General features: G+C 48.5%; 1 pseudogene; it reads right to left on the bottom strand.

Moving 5' to 3' along the window:
• Positions 1-327: 327 nt before the first annotated feature.
• Positions 328-5,499, bottom strand: LOC116466546 (FYVE, RhoGEF and PH domain-containing protein 5-like; annotated as a pseudogene).
• Between the last annotated feature and the right edge of the window lie 10,069 nt (positions 5,500-15,568).

Genomic DNA, 15,568 nt, shown 5'->3' with positions numbered 1-15,568 from the left:
CGTCTCTACTAAAAATATAAAAATTAGCTGGGCATGATGGTGGGTGCCTGTAATCCAAGCTACCTGGGAGGCTGAGGCAGGAGAACTGCTTGAACTCAGGAGACGGAGTTTGCAGTGAACTGACATGGTGCCACTGCACTCCAGCCTGGGCGACAGAGTGAGAGTCTGTCTCAAAAAAAAAAAATGCTCTTACGTGTACCATATTTTGCATTTTATACACTGCTTTCACATAGAATATCTACTCTGATATTCTTAAATATCTGCTGTGAGGTAGCATGAGTCCTATTTCATGGATGAAGTAACTAGGGTTCAGAGATATAAAGCCACTCACCCCAAGTCAGTGCAGCTAGTGGGAAACAGAGCCTGAGGTTGGAAAGCAAGTCCATCTGTCCCCCACACCCACGCTGCCTTTTGAATAGTTACAGCTACCAAACGAGAAAGGAAACAGAATGTCAGGTACCTTTCTGCGTCCTGGTCTGTGCTCTGCTGATTGTTCTCAAAGGTGTTGAAGCTGCTCATGTCCACGTAGCCATCATTTTAGTTTGCTGTGGACAGGGATCTGCTCTGATCTTCAAACAGCTTCCTGAACACACCAGCCCTGCAGGCCTCCGGGGCAGAATCTGGATATTCTCATAGTCCGAGTTCATGGTTGGAATGTTCTCATAGTTTGAATGGTCAGCGCTGGGGAAGGAGATAGATAGTGGCTTGGCCAGTGGCAAGGGCAGAAAGGGCGGCCGGGTGCGGTCTTTGAAAGACTCCACTCTGGACACCGTCCTGCTGAAGGGGACACCTTTCCTCTTGCCATCTCTATAAAAGATGAGGGAGGAGGGGGATTCAGAAGCCTGGAGCTTCCCAGTTCAAGACTTAAGCTGAGGGGAGTTACTGAGGCTTCTCTGGTCCACTTCCAGAATCCTGGAAGGCCTGTGGCAGCTGGATTCTGAAGAGGGACCTGGATGAAGACATCTTCACTGCAATTTACTCTCTGTCTTCTTTTTTTTTTTGAGATGGAGTCTCACTCTTATTGCCCAGGCTGGAGTGCAGTGGCACAATCTCGGCTCACTGCAACCTCCGCCTCCCAGGTTCAAGCAATTCTCCTGTTTCAGCCTCCCGAGTAGCTGGGATTACAGGTGCACACCACCACGCCTGGCTAATTTTTGTATTTTTAGTAGAGACAGGGTTTCGCCATGTTGACCAGGCTGCTCTCGAACTCCTGACCCTAGGTGATCTGCCCGCCTCAGCTTCCCAAAGTGCTGGGATGACAGGCATGAGCCACCGCACCTGGCCTCTCCATCTTCTTAAACGTCAGTTTAAGGAACCGCTTAAAGGATGACTACTTCTTCTTGTACTTGTCTGGGGAGTCGCTCTCGATCAGGAGTGAGGGAGAGCTCTTTGTGATGGGCTTCTTGGTGATGCAGGCCAGGTCGAAAGGAGGTGGGATGTCGACCATGGAAGAAGGCGTGGAGGTGCCGCTGGATGGAAGGTGGTTTCTCTGGGAGAAACTCCCAGACACCACAGAGAGATGTTCCTTTTTCCTCTTTATCCTGTGGTCATCTAACCCCAACCGTTCTGGCTCCCAGTACACAGAGACGGGAACAGGAATCTCTTGGCCTTCCATGGAGAATGACTGAGGGTATAAAGTGAAGGCCCTGGGCCCTGCTGGCTTCCACGGGCTTCCCTTCAGTGACAAAAGCTCTTTCCTGCCTCCTCTGTGGCACCTCCGATGACAGGGGCTGAGGAACCTGCCTCAGATCTGGTTTCTTTGGGGGCAGTTTCTGGGATGGTTTCTGGCCACCTTCCCAGAGTGGCCCTTGTGCCAATGTTCTTCCTGTCCACTGAGACCAGGCTGCCCTCTCCCTCACAGTTCACTTCTTCTTTTGAGCCATAACAACCCAGGGCATCCAATGCAGCCTGCCCTCCTTCTCCAGGGGCTGTCAGACCAGCAGGCCCACTCCCATCACATAGGGGTTGGACAGTGTGTCATAAACGACCTCCTCCTCCTCTTCCCCCTCCTCCTCCCGGGAGGCTCACTCCCATCACATAGAGGCTGGCTAGCGTGTCATCCATGGCCTCCTCCTCCTCCTCCCCTCCTCTTCCTGGCAGGCCCACTCCCATCACATAGGGGTTGGCCAGGGTGTCATCCACAAACTCCTCCTCCTCTTCCTCCCCCTCATCCCCCCGGCAGGCCCACTCCCATCACATAGGGGTTGGCCAGCATGTCATCCGCAACGACCTCCTTCTTCTCCTCCTCCTCCCCCACCTCCTCCTCCTCCTCCTTCGGCAGGACCACCACATCAGGGACTGTGGGACCCTCCGCCGCTCCATCTTGCAGGGATCCACGCTGGCCACACAAAGCCTCAACCACGGGGTCCTCCTCCGCACACAGCCCCAGCTTTCGTGCCTGCTCTGATTCTAAGATTTTCACTGACTCAGAAAGAGGAGAACAGCTCTTGCTGCAAAAAGAGGTGCCCTTGGATGGGAAGAACTCGTAGGGGCTTCCTGTGAGGGAAGTCACAAAGTTGTCCATGCAGTTGTTCTGGAATAGGACGATCTGGCAGCTCTCCTCGGCAGGCTCATCCTGTGTGCGGTCCTCCAGGGTGGCAGCTGCCACTTTCTGGTTGCTTTTCTCCTCATGGTCAGGTAGTTCACTGAGGTCGACCTGTTCCCCACCTATGAGGTCTGTGGCCTCTTCACATCCCTCCTCAAGAACCTCAGGGCTGTCCATGGCCGTCTCTGCCTCCTGGACTCCGGCCGGCTCCTCCTTCTCAGGGGACTCCTCACTGGCATCCTCAGCATCCTTTCCCATGTCCTCGGTGGGCCTGTCAGGATCCGAACCCTCATATGCCCCCGCTGGTCTGTGCTGGCACAGCCTTCCTCATCATCCTCCTCTGCCTCCCTGGGGGTGTCGGGGGGCTTGTGGTCCTCTCCATGGATGTGAGGCAGGAGGAAGTCGTTGTGGAAGACCCCCTTCCCAGCCCAAGGCCTGCCGTTCTCCAGGCTGCACTCCCTGTGTGGCTGCACCAGCTTCTCTTCCTCCTCACTTCTGGACACCTGCTCCTGTGTCCCTGGCTCATCTGCAGCCCTCTCCTTGGTCCTCAGGAGTGAGGTCTGTGCCTTCTTCACCCTCCCTGCTCAGCAATACTGCAGCTGGGGCAGCAGTCGCCGCCGAGTCCTCACCAGCTCCTGTCCTCTCCAGGCCACATGCCTCGCCTCCCTCCTCACGCTCCTCTTCCTCTTCTGCAGAGGCCTCGGGAGACGCCAGGGCTGCGTTCCCTGCACTGCCCCCATCCTTCGGTTTGTCCTCCCTCGGCGGAGCCCTGGGGACCACCATGTAATCCTCATCAGTCTCTGACCCAGTAGCACTTTGGGAGGGACTGGGGCCCCTCATCAAGCCCCCTGTCTACACAGAGCAGCCGCCCATTGCTGCATTTGTTCAAGCTGTCATTCAGGTACACACTGGCTCTCCACTCGTTTGGGAAAGTCAGCCTGGGCTTGGGGGCAATGGGGGGCTTCGGGCTTCTGAATATGGAGTTTGGAGTGTGAAGACTCTCGGGCCTGGTTGAGGAAGGGAATTTGGGCGCTGTCACTGGCGTCAGTGGACTGGTAGTCTTTGGCTTGGGAGCAACACGTGGTTTTGGCAAATCTAGAGGACAAAAATAAAGAAAAGGAGAAAAAGCACGATTGACTTTATTTCCATTCAGAGTCTCCTACACACCACTTGCAGGGGACGCTGTAGATGGTTCCATCCACCCATGTGAAGCCCACCTCCTGTGCTTTGTGTTGGGCTTATGCCCTCCACCAGAATCTTTAAAACGCCTTGATTTTCCACTAAAGATTCATTCTGTAAACAAAGTGAACAGACCTTCCTTCTACACGCAGCCCAACTAACGAAAATCAACCAAATGAAATCCTATGCTCCTCAAATGAAGTGTCCAGGTCAGTGCATTCATTCATCCAACAGCTACTGATAAACACTTTCTATGACCCAGCAACCATGGGAAAAGGATGAACTTGCCGTCACCCTCCCTGCTGCCCTCATGGAGCTTACATCCCCCCTTCTACAGCTACTCCATTGGGTACTTACTAGCTACACGCATAGCACTGCAGACGGCAGGGTCTCCTAGAATCAAGAGAAGACAGCCTCTGCTGAGAACTCACCGTTGAGTTAGAATAACTGGAGGGTAGAGCCAGGGACCCTTGGAGTACTATGACTGAATAGCTGCCATCTCATCCCTTCACGAATGACACACCAAAGGTTTGAAACAGTGATGTGTGCTTCTGCTGGGGGTCATGTCTGGAATCTGCATGCTTCAGGACTGTGTCCAGCCAAGCCTCAGTCAGGTGGGGCCCCTGAGAAGGGAGCGAGGCCTGTCTGTGACGTCTGGGAGTGGAGGGCAAGGGTTTGGGGACCCGACTAAGTCGCTTTTGCGAAAGGAACGTCTTTCTCCGTTGTGGAAGGGACCCTCACTCTGGGGACTGCCGTGAGAGTGCCATACGGGCTCACACGGCCAGGGCGCGGCCTCGCCAAGGCTGAGGCGGGTCCCTGAGGCGGGGCGATTTGGACGGTGGGGGGGGACCCCGATTCTCGGCGAGGGGACCCCGGAGCCGCGCATGCTTCGGCCAAGGCCGAGCAGCACGGGAAGGTCGGGGAATCCTGGGAAGCTCGTCCCAGGCGCCCCGGGAGCTCCAACTTCCAGCGCCCGGGCGGGGGCCCTGGCGCGCTTGCGTCGGCGCAGCCGGAGGTCGCGTGGGCGGCGGCCGGGGCAGCGCGTGGCTTCGCGTCCGCTCCGGGCTCAGGGCTCCGCGCCAGAACCCTGCGCTCTGGCCGCCGCGCCTTCGCCTGCGCGTCTGCCTGCGCCGCAGCTGCACCTCCGTTCCCTCCCAGACGTTTCCTCCGCTCCCCAAGAGGAAGAATTTTGTTTTTGTTTTCCTTCTGGGTCAGGGATCCAGGGAGGCGAGGGTCGGGGCGTCCCTGCGCACATTTAAAGGGGCCGTGGCCATGGGCACCGCAGGAGGCTCGTGAGGTTTGAGGGACCAGAACTCAGCGAGTTGGGCTTCTGGGATGTTCCTGGCTCCTTCGCCCAGCGGACCATCTATCCCTTTAACTCTGGACATTCGTTCAGTGCCGCGCCAGCCTCTGCGCGGAGCACAGAACAAGACAGCCCCAAATTCTTGCCCTCATGGAGCTTAGACGGGAGGAAGTCGCCGGAGACACCATTTCAAAGCGAGGGAGGGAAACCAGGGCAATGGAGCTGAGCGGTGGCTCTCAGAGGGCGCCACGCATTCTTGGGGCCCTCCCCAGCCTCACTGAATCAGAAACCCCGTGTTTTTATCAAACCTTCCGGTTTGAGAACCACTGGAGTAGAGAATGGGTGGTCAAGGAAGGCCTCCCTGAGGAGGTGACATTGGTAAGGGAGACCCAGTTAATGAGGAGCCTTTCCTTATCCACTCAGCACACACCGCGTAGCCCCTCACAGGTACCTGCCTGGCGCTCGGCGACATAGATGACTCAGACCAAGCCTCCACCTCCCAGGAATTCCCAGTCTGCTTGTCCACACAGACACAGGCAGATAGTTCTGCTACCCCGAGGCTCGTGCTGGGATGGGAACGCACAGGCGCCTGTGGGAACTCAGAGGAGGACCCCAGTGCGGAGGGTTCAACCAGAGGAGAGGCCTTCCCAGTAGGAGGAATTGCTGGGGCAAAGACTTCACCGAGGTGGGAGAAGGTCTGGCCTGCTGGAGGAGTGTCCAGGGCTTTGGCTTGGTAGAGGTGGTGCCTGAGGCAGATCTGATTTCTCCAGCTGTAAAATTAGGCACTGAATTTGATCCTTTCAAAGTCCTTTCCATTTCTAAGCCACCACAGATTCCTTAATCCTCCAGCCTTTTGTGGAGAAATACTTGTGACTCGAGTAGAAAATCTGTGGCTGAATTTGGTGTTACTTAGGCTCTTGATACATTTTATGGGTCCATGCATGGAGGTGTGGCAGGGATGGAGATGGAGGTGATGGTGGAGGTGGCAGAGGTGGCGAAGGTGGCAGTAGCAGAAACAGAGATGGTGGAGGTGGTGTTGGAGGTAAAGGAGGCAGAGGTGGTAGTAGAAACTAGTGATGGTGGAGAGGAGGTCGAGGTGGTGGTGGTGGTGGAGGTCGAAAGGGTAATTGATGTAGTTGTGAAAATTGTGGTGCAGCTGGAGGACATAATATATTTGGTGGAAGAATTGGAAGTGGTGGAATTGATAGATGATGTAGACATGGTGGAACTGGAAGAGGTGAAGGAGATGGTGGACATGGAACAGGTGATGGAGTGGATTGAGTTTATGGAGGTGGTATAGATGACAGAGCCAAGGGAGATGATGGAGGTGGTGGAGATGGTGGAGTTGAGGGAGGTGATGGAGTTGAGGGAGGTGGTGGAGGTGATAGAGGCAGTCGAGTGATGGAGGTGGGACAAGTGATGGAGTGGATTAAGTTGATGGAGGTAGTAGAGGTGATGGAGTCAAGGGAAGTGGTGGAAAGGATTGAGTTGATGGAGGTAGTGTAGGTAATGGAGTCAAGGGAAGTGATGGAGGTCATGGAGCAGGTATATCTGTGTTTAAATGTGGGTACAGATGAATGAGTAGATAAATTGCTTCAATGTTTGATGGAAAAAGAAAAGTATGTTTGTAAAATTTGAGCTTGTTTCTGAGATTAGCAATAAAAGCAAAAAACCCTAGAACCCCCAGGGTGGGAGCAGATGAGGGAGGCTCAGATAATTCAATTCACCACCAGTGTTACTCTGCTGTCGACCCATGCAAAGGAGAAGGGAGGACATGAGGGACAAGGCTTTGCTAAGTCCTTTCCACTACTGTTGAATTTGGGCTTTGATGCTAAGCAAAGTCTACTTAAAAAGATCATAGCACCCAAGGCCAGTTGGGAAAATCACAGGTCTGAGCTTGTGTAGCTGAAGCCATACAATAGTGTGGAGTGATGGGCTATGAAGTTGAAATGCTTATTCCTTTGTTTGCTGTTCCTAATGAGAAAATGGATAGGAAAGATTTTTGGCTTTACAAACACCCACTGCCAATACTGGTGGTTGTATTTATGGGACTGAGCCACAGCCACTCACTGAATTCAGGGGGAGTAACTGTAAATACCCACAAAAGACATGATGTGTGGGGGTGATGACCATCATCGCTACTTTCTTGAGCCTTTAACATATGTATTCATCCCAAGAATTCTATAAAGGAGTTATTATATACCCATTTCACAGATGGAAAAACCTGAGGCCCAGAGAGGGGAAGTGACTTGCCCTTACAGCCCAGCCAGGACTCGCATCCCATTTACCCATTTACTACTCTGTGAATGCTTGCAGTCCATGGCTTTGCCTTTTGGGGGCAAGAGCCTCTCTACACTTTTCTGAAGGAGCCTGGAAGGTGGAGGACAGGAACCTCTAAGGCAGACGCCAGCAGTGTTGACATCTGAGCAGGCTTTCCCTCTCTCCCCCTTTCTTTCTGCTCTTTCCATCCTGCCCTCTATCTACTTTGGACGATCAGAAGGCCAGCAGCTGCCAGCAACCTTGCGGTGAAAACCCAGCAGGAGTGCTGGAAGTGGGTGGGGGTCAAGGGACCATCGCCATCCAAGGACCAGCCAGGTGTCCACCTCAGAGCCTGCTGGGTATGTGACAGAGCTGTGCCCATGCCCAGCTTTGATCCCAGAGGTTAGGATCAAAGGAACCTGGACATCCAGTGCATCAGCCAGGTGAGGAGGCAGGTAGTGGTGCTAATAACAGGCAGTCATAGCAATGACAGTAATAAATGCTGACAGTGGATGCCTGCAGAGCACCTGTTCTGTGCTCCATCCTTTCCATACATCTCATGACATATGGAGGCTGGGCAGGGCCAGCTCAGAGTTTTTATCACTGGGTGGGATTTTTATCACTGGGTGGGATTCAAGGTCTGTGGAGGAAGTGGCCACTGTCTTCTTCCAGGCAGCCATTTTTTTCCTTGCCCTGGCTTGTTTGGCTTTTTCCCAAGGCTGCATTTCAAAACAGCCCCTCCTGGCTGGTGGGGTGTGGGTACAGCCGTCACACACCCAGCAGCAGAGGCAGCTGGCCCTAGGCTTCCTGCCCCTCTCTGGGCACATGGATTAGAGGAAAACCCCTCAAGTCTTCTTCAAAATAGGGAACTGCTCTCCCTGCTTCCTGAAGGACAAGAACTGTTCCCATGGCAACCATGGGATGAAGAGGCCACATTAACCCTTCTGAGGGCAGGCCTGTTTGAGAGCCTCTTCACCAACCCCTCCTGGGTGTGGCACTATACAGGCAACAAGGGAAGTCACATCTCCCAAAGGACATCCCCCAGTCTCACCACCATTCCAAGAGAAAGGCAAGGCTGAGATGTTATACGCATTGGATGAAGGGCAACGTTGAGGTGAACTCAGAGGGGTGGACAGTACAAGGACTTTGGATTTTAGGATTTTATTCTCATAACAATGCAGAGCTGTAGAGGAGATAAAGCAGGTGAGGGACAGATTCTTTTTTAAAAAAATTAATTTATTTTTAAATTACACTTTAAGTTCTGGGGTACATGTGCAGAATGTGCAGGTTTATTACATAGGTACACATGTGCCATACTGGTTTGCTGCACCCATGAACCCATCACCTACATTAGGTATTTCTCCTACTATCCCTCCCCTAACCCCCAACCCCACAACAGGCTCTGGTGTATGATGTTCCTCTTCCTGTGTCCATGCGTTCTCATTGTTCAACTCCCACTTGTAAGTGAGAACCTGCAGTGTTTGGTTTTCTGTTCTTGTGTTAGTTTGCTGAGAATGATGCACTTTTATCCATATCCCTGCAAAGGACATGAACTCATCCTTTTTTATGGCTGCATAGTATTCCATATGTGCCACATTTTCTTTATCCATTCTATCATTGATGAGCATCTGGGTTGGTTCCAAGTCTTTGCTATTGTGAATAGTGCTGAAATAAACATGTGTGCGTTGTCTTTATAGTAGAATGATTTATAATCCTTTGGGTATGTACCCAGTAATGGGTCAAATGGCATTTCTGGTTCTAGATCCTTGAGGAATCGCCACACTGTCTTTCACAATGGTTGAACTAATTTACACTCCCATTAACAGTGTAAAAGCATTCCTATTTCTCCACATCATCCCCAGCATCTGTTATTTTCTGACTTTTTAATGATATTCTCACATTTTAAAAGTTTTCCTTCTGGCTGTGGGCACTGGTGGGATTTAGTGCAGAGTGACAGGGACTTGGGACTCTGAAAGGTGTTTTTTTCTGGGAGACTTTGCCCTGTGAACCCTGGAGAGATCTGAGTCATGGGGAGAGGTAGTCATTTGTTGCTGTGGAGGGCGGAGGAGGATGGAGACTCTGTGAAGCATTGGTGTTAATTCTTCATTAAACATTTCATACAATTTATCAGTGATGAATCCTTCTGGTTTGGGGTTTTCTTTGTGGGAAGTTTTTTGATTACCAAATGCATCTCTTTATTTGTTGTATTTCTGTTCAGACTTTCTATTTTATTAACAGCTTTGCTGGTTTATAAGTGACAAAATGTACATACTTAAAGCACACACATTGTAAATATCAGCATGTGGACCACATGTGAGGCAGAAGCCACAGCCACCCCACAGCCTCCCTGTGCCTTTTTATTATCCCAGCTTGCTGCATCTTCATGGCTCCAAGGTCCATCTTCGGACACTCATTCATCTCTGTTTTATCTTTGGAGTTTGAAACTCAAAGCTCCAGTTTTATGTGTCTGGTTTGAATTAGATCCTTGTGTTATCTCAGTAGTTATAGGGTTAAACTGTCTACTGTATACTTCTTAGTAACATGTTTCAAAGTAAATAGACTTAACAGAAAAAGCATAACCCCATATGATTAAATGAACCTAGAAAGCTTATCCCCTATGATGGGATTAATCATTTTAAAAAGGATATGCTTATCTTAAGAGACATTATGCATTACTGAATAATTAGGGATTTATTGTCCTTCTCCCACATGGATGTTCAGACCTTGATCATTCATTTTTCAGTACTGACTAGCACTGAAGGACTGATGGTGGCGTAGCCATTGTCCACCAGCATCTGGACTCAATGACGGACTGGATCACTGTTCCACACCAGTCCTGAGCAGGAGGCGACAACACAGTCCGAATCATACACAATCACAAAGCAACTCACGAGCAGAAGAATGGTCTGCATGGCCATTTTTTCTGGGGGTGCTTTTGGAGAAAGGTTGGTGCTGTGAAAATGCTGGGACTGCCTGTTCTGCCTGGACAAGAGAATCACCATGTATCCACTGGAGGGGCCCCTGAGCCCTGCAAGGGAGACATCCTGAAGTGTCATCAGTGTGAAAACTGTCTGCCCAAGGAAGCAACTCAGGGTCCCAGCAGAGCAGGATTGAGTGACAAATGTAAGGCTATTTGAGGCAACATTTTTGATGGGAAGAGTGGAGACTAAGAAGCTTTCACTAATGGATATGTGGAAGACCCACAGGAAGAGAAAGCAAAGTGGTTCATGATGTGAGAATCTTTGAATACTGCCAAACAGGAGCTTCTGGGGCTGCAGGTGATGGCCGGGAGGATACTCAGCAGGCAGATGGTGGAAATGGAGAGGCCTCTCATCAACCTGTACCTGTAGATAACTGACTTATGTTTGATGCCATCCCCTGAATCCTGAGACCCGAAAATATCTGTAGCTATGAACCGTGTGGGTAGCAGCAATATGATATGGATTAGAGCCACATGACCAATGATCAAGTCAGTGGGCTTGGTCCTGTGCTTGAGAAGGCACATGAGGACATGGAAGAGAAGGAGCATGGCATTGGCAGAGATCCCAATGCCGACTTCAGAGAAAGCAACATTTCTTTTGGCTACGAAACTGTAAAGTTTGTTGTTTTTATTCATCTTATGGGGAAAATAAGCACATAGTGAATGTCTAAGAAGAAAAGCAAGAAAAATTATTTCTTACAAATATTACCACTTCCTTCAATCTCAGCCAACATTATTGCCATCATCAAAATACATGAATTAATCCTGATCCATCTTTTCCCCCTTCAGTACTGAATCCCCTCTTCACACCCTCCTGGAAGCCATCCCCACCCTCTCTCTTCTCCCATGACTATGCCTTCATGGCTGGACTATGATTCCCATTGCTGGGCTTCACATTACTTGCATAGTACAACTCCCTATTATTGGGAAGGCATTTTCTTATTTTTATCATAGTTCTACTTCTTCGTAGGCAGGAGCAATGAATTGTTTCCATTTGTATTTGCAGAAACCTGGTAAAGTTCCAGGTACAGTACACAGGAAGAGCTCTACTATTTTTGGTGAATTCAATTCAGGAGAATTTCACAGACATGGAAATGAGACCCCCTCATACAATGAGTATCAATGGTATAGCCATGTATACAATTACGTTATCTCAGTGCTATCTTTATTTTGGTTTCTTTATTGCCAGGCAAATACTTTTTTTTTTTTTTTTTGAGACAGGGTCTCACTCACTCTGTTGCCCAGGCTGGAGTGCAGTGCTGTATGTGATCAAGGCTCATTGCAACCTGCAACCTTCTCCTCCTGGGCTCAGGTAATCATTCCACATCAGCCTCCTTAGTATCTAAGTATGATTAAATACTCTTAATCATAAGAGATTAGATGTTGGTAAGTGTGGACTCTGAAGTCAAATGCCTTGAACTAAAACCCCAAACTGACATTTACTAAATGTGTGATCTACAATTTTCACCTATATATCTAAACCCTGATTATCTCACCTATAAATACAAAGGACCATATTACTTGCTTCTAGAGATGTTATGTATTAGTCTGTTCTCATACTGCTATACAGAACTGCCTGAGACTGGGTAATTTATAAAAGAAAGAGGTTCATTTGACTCACAGTTCTGCAGGGCTAGGGATGCCTCAGAAAACTTAGTCATGTCAGAAAGAGAAGCAAACACTTCCTTTCTCATATGGCAGCAGCAAGGAGAAGTGCTGAGCAAAAGGGTGAAAAGCCCCTATAAAACCATCAGATCTCATAAGGATTCACTCACTATCTCAAGAAGAGCATGTGGGTAACTACCCCCATGATTAAATTACCTTCAACTGGGTCCCTTCCATGACATGTGGGGATTATGGGAACTACAATTCAAGGTGAGATTTGGGTGGGGACACAGAGCCAACTCATATCATTCTGCCCCTGGCCCCTCCAAAATCTCATGTGCTCACATTTCAAAACACAATCATGCCCTTCCAACAGTCCCAGCAAGTCTTAACTCATTCCAGCATTAACCCAAAAGTCCAAGTCCAAAGTCACATCTGAGATGAGGCAAGTCCCTTCACCTATGAGCCTGTAAAATCAAAAGCAAGTTAGTCACTTTCTAGATACAATGCAGATACAGGAATTGGGTAAATACACCCATTCCAAATGGGAGAAATTGGCCAAAACAAAAGGGCCAAGGCCCCAAGTAAGTCTGAAATCCAGCAGGGCAGCCAAATCTTAAAGCTCTGAAATGACCTCCTTTGACTCCATGTCTCATATCCAGGGCATGCTGATGTAAGAGATAGGCTCCCATGGTCTTGGGCAGCTCCACTCCTGCAGCTTTGCAGGGTAAAGCCCCCCTCTCAGCTGCTTTCATGGGCTGATGTTGAGTGTCTGCAGCTTTTCCAGGTGCACAGCACAAGCTGTTAGTGGATCTACCATTCTGGGGTCTGGAGGATGGTGGCCCTCTTCTTACAGCTCCACGAGGCAGTGCCCCAGTGGGGCTCCGTATGGGGGCTCCAACCCCACATTTTCCTTTCCCATTGCCCTAGCAGAGGTTCTTCATGTGGGCTCCACCCCTGCAGCAAACTTCTGACTCGACATCCAGGCGTTTCCATACATCCTCTGAAATCTACATGGAGGTTCTGAAACCTCAATTCTAGACTTATGTGCACCTGCAGTCCCAACATCATGTGTAAGCCACCAAAGCTTGGGGCTTGCACCCTCTGAAGCAATAGCCTGAGCTGTATGTTGGCCCCTTTTAGCCATGGCTGGGATGCAGGGCACCAACTCCTGAGACTGCACAAAGCAGCAAGCCCTGGGCTTGGCCCATGAAACCATTATTTCCTGCTAGGCTTCTGGGTCTGTGATGGGAGGGGCTGCTGTGAAGACCTCTGACATGCACTGGAGACATTTCTCCCATTGTCTTGGCAATTAACATTTCACTCCTCATTACTTATGAGGATTTTTGCAGCTGGCTTGAATTTCTCCCCAGAAAATGGGGTTTTCTTTTCTATCATATAATCTGGCTACAAATTTTCCAAACTTTTATGCTCCGCTTCCCTTTTAAATATAAGTTCCAATTCCAAACCATATCTTTGTGAATACATAAAAGTGAATGCTTTTAATAGCACCAAGTCACCTCTCAAACACTTTGCTGCTTTGAAAATTCTTCCACCAGATGTCCTAAATCATCTCTCTCACTTTCAAACTTCCACAGATCTCTAGAACGGGCAAAATGCTGCCAGTCTCTTTGCTAAAATGTAGCAAGAGTCACCTTTACCCCAGTTCCCAACAAGTTCCTCATCTCCATCTGAGACCACTTCAGCCTGGACTTCATTGTCTATGTCACTATCAACATTTTGATCAAAGCCATTCAGTAAATCTCTAGGAAGTTCCAAACTTTCCCACATCTTCCTGTCTTCTTCTGAGCCCTCCAAACTGTTCCAGCCTCTGCCTGTTATCCATTTCCAAAGTTGCTTCTACATTTTTGGGTATCTTTACAGCAGCACCCCACTACCTGGTACCAATTTACTGTGTTAGTGCATTCTCACACTGCTATAAAGAATTGCCCAAGACTGGGTAATTTATAAAGGAAAGAGGTTAATTGACTCACAGTTCCACAGGGCTGGGGAAGCCTCAGGAAACTTACAATCATGGCAGAAGAGGAAGTAAACATGTCCTTCTTCACATGGTGGCAGCAAAGAGAAGTGCTGAGCAAAAGGGCTAAAAGCCCCTTATAAAACCATCAGATCTCATGATGACTCACTCACTATCTTGAGAACAGCATTAGGTAACTGCCCCATGATTAAATTACCTCCCACCAGGTCATTCCCATGACACGTAGGGATTATGGCAACTACAATTCAAGCTGAGATTTGGGTGGGGACACAGAGCCAAACCATATCATGGTATGCGTGCAAAAAAATTAAGTAAATGTATCAAATATAGATAGTTCCTGACAAATAATAATCTCCACTGAAATTGCAACTATTATTTTTATTATTATATAATTCCTCATACATGTGATTGAGAGAATGCAGTTATTTTAATAAATTTTCAGATTTGTTCATGCCTACAAGACCAAGGAGAAATGAATGCCAAAATAGTAAGACTTTCAACAATCTCTGTTCTTAGGACATTGATGGAATTTAAAACTTTTTATCTGAATCCCTGAAGATATTTATATAGTTGGAACTCATGCCAGAAAAACCTAGTCTAAGTGAGTAGAGTCATCAATTATTAGCAGGACCACATTCCAAAATTTCTTCTCTCTTCATTCTTAGGCACATGAAAATAGTGGTAAATATATTCATAATTTAAATAGATTAGAATAATTTTTCCACAGATATAATTGGAAGACATCTCTCCATTTCTACCATAAAAGGTGGTTCTCCATAGGAGTTCAACCTTTCATATCTTCTTTAAGTCAGCAAGGATGTTTTCCCAGTCATGGGGTCCAAGTGTTAAAATTCTACTAAGAAATTTGTTAAGAGCTAGTTGTGGAATATTTCACATGATTAATACAGCTATCTACTTATTTATAAATGTGAGGTACATAACATTGCATAATTGGTTCAGTCACATATTTTCACAGATTTGTCATCAGAAAATCAATAGTGTCAGTCTAAATTAGGGCATGTGGTTCTTTTTTTTGTTTGTTTGTTTTCTGAGACAGAGTCTTGCTCTGTCACCCAGGCTGGAATGCAGTGGTGCGATCTCTGCTCACTGCAACTTCTGCCTCCCAGGTTCAGGCAATTCCCTTGCCTCGGCCTCCCAAGTAGCTGGGATTACAAGCGGGTGCCACCATGCCCAGCTAATTTTTGTATTTTTAGTAGAGACAGGGTTTCACCGTGTTGGCAAGGCTGGTCTTGAACTCCTGACCTCAAATGATCCACCCACTTCAGCTTCCCAAAGTGCTGGGACTACAGGTGTTAGCCACCATGCCTGGGTATATCTTTTTATAGTTGAGTTTAAGAGGTTCTTTTTACAATGTAGATACGAGTCTAAAGCAGGTGAATCCTTTCTGAATATTTTCTCTCAGCATATGCCTCTTATTAATACTTTTAATTGTGACTTTTGATGATTAAATGTGGTTTTTATAAAACCTAATTTATCTTTTTTTTTTTTCCTGTTATGGCTATTGCTTTTGTGTCTTAAGACAGGGGTTCCCAACCCCTGGGCCATGGTTTGTGGCCCGTTAGGAACCAGGCCACACAGCCAGAGGTGAGTGGCAGGCGAGCCAGCAAAGCTGAGCTCTGCCTCCTGTCAGATCAGCAGTGGCATTAGATTCTCAGAAGAACGCGAACACTATTGTGA

This window comes from Hylobates moloch, unplaced genomic scaffold (assembly GCF_009828535.3).
Source record: "Hylobates moloch isolate HMO894 unplaced genomic scaffold, HMol_V3 SCAFFOLD_4, whole genome shotgun sequence".
NCBI lineage: Eukaryota > Metazoa > Chordata > Mammalia > Primates > Hylobatidae > Hylobates > Hylobates moloch.
The sequence above is the reverse complement of the archived record's forward strand: the minus strand, read 5'-3'. Positions and strand labels throughout refer to the sequence as shown.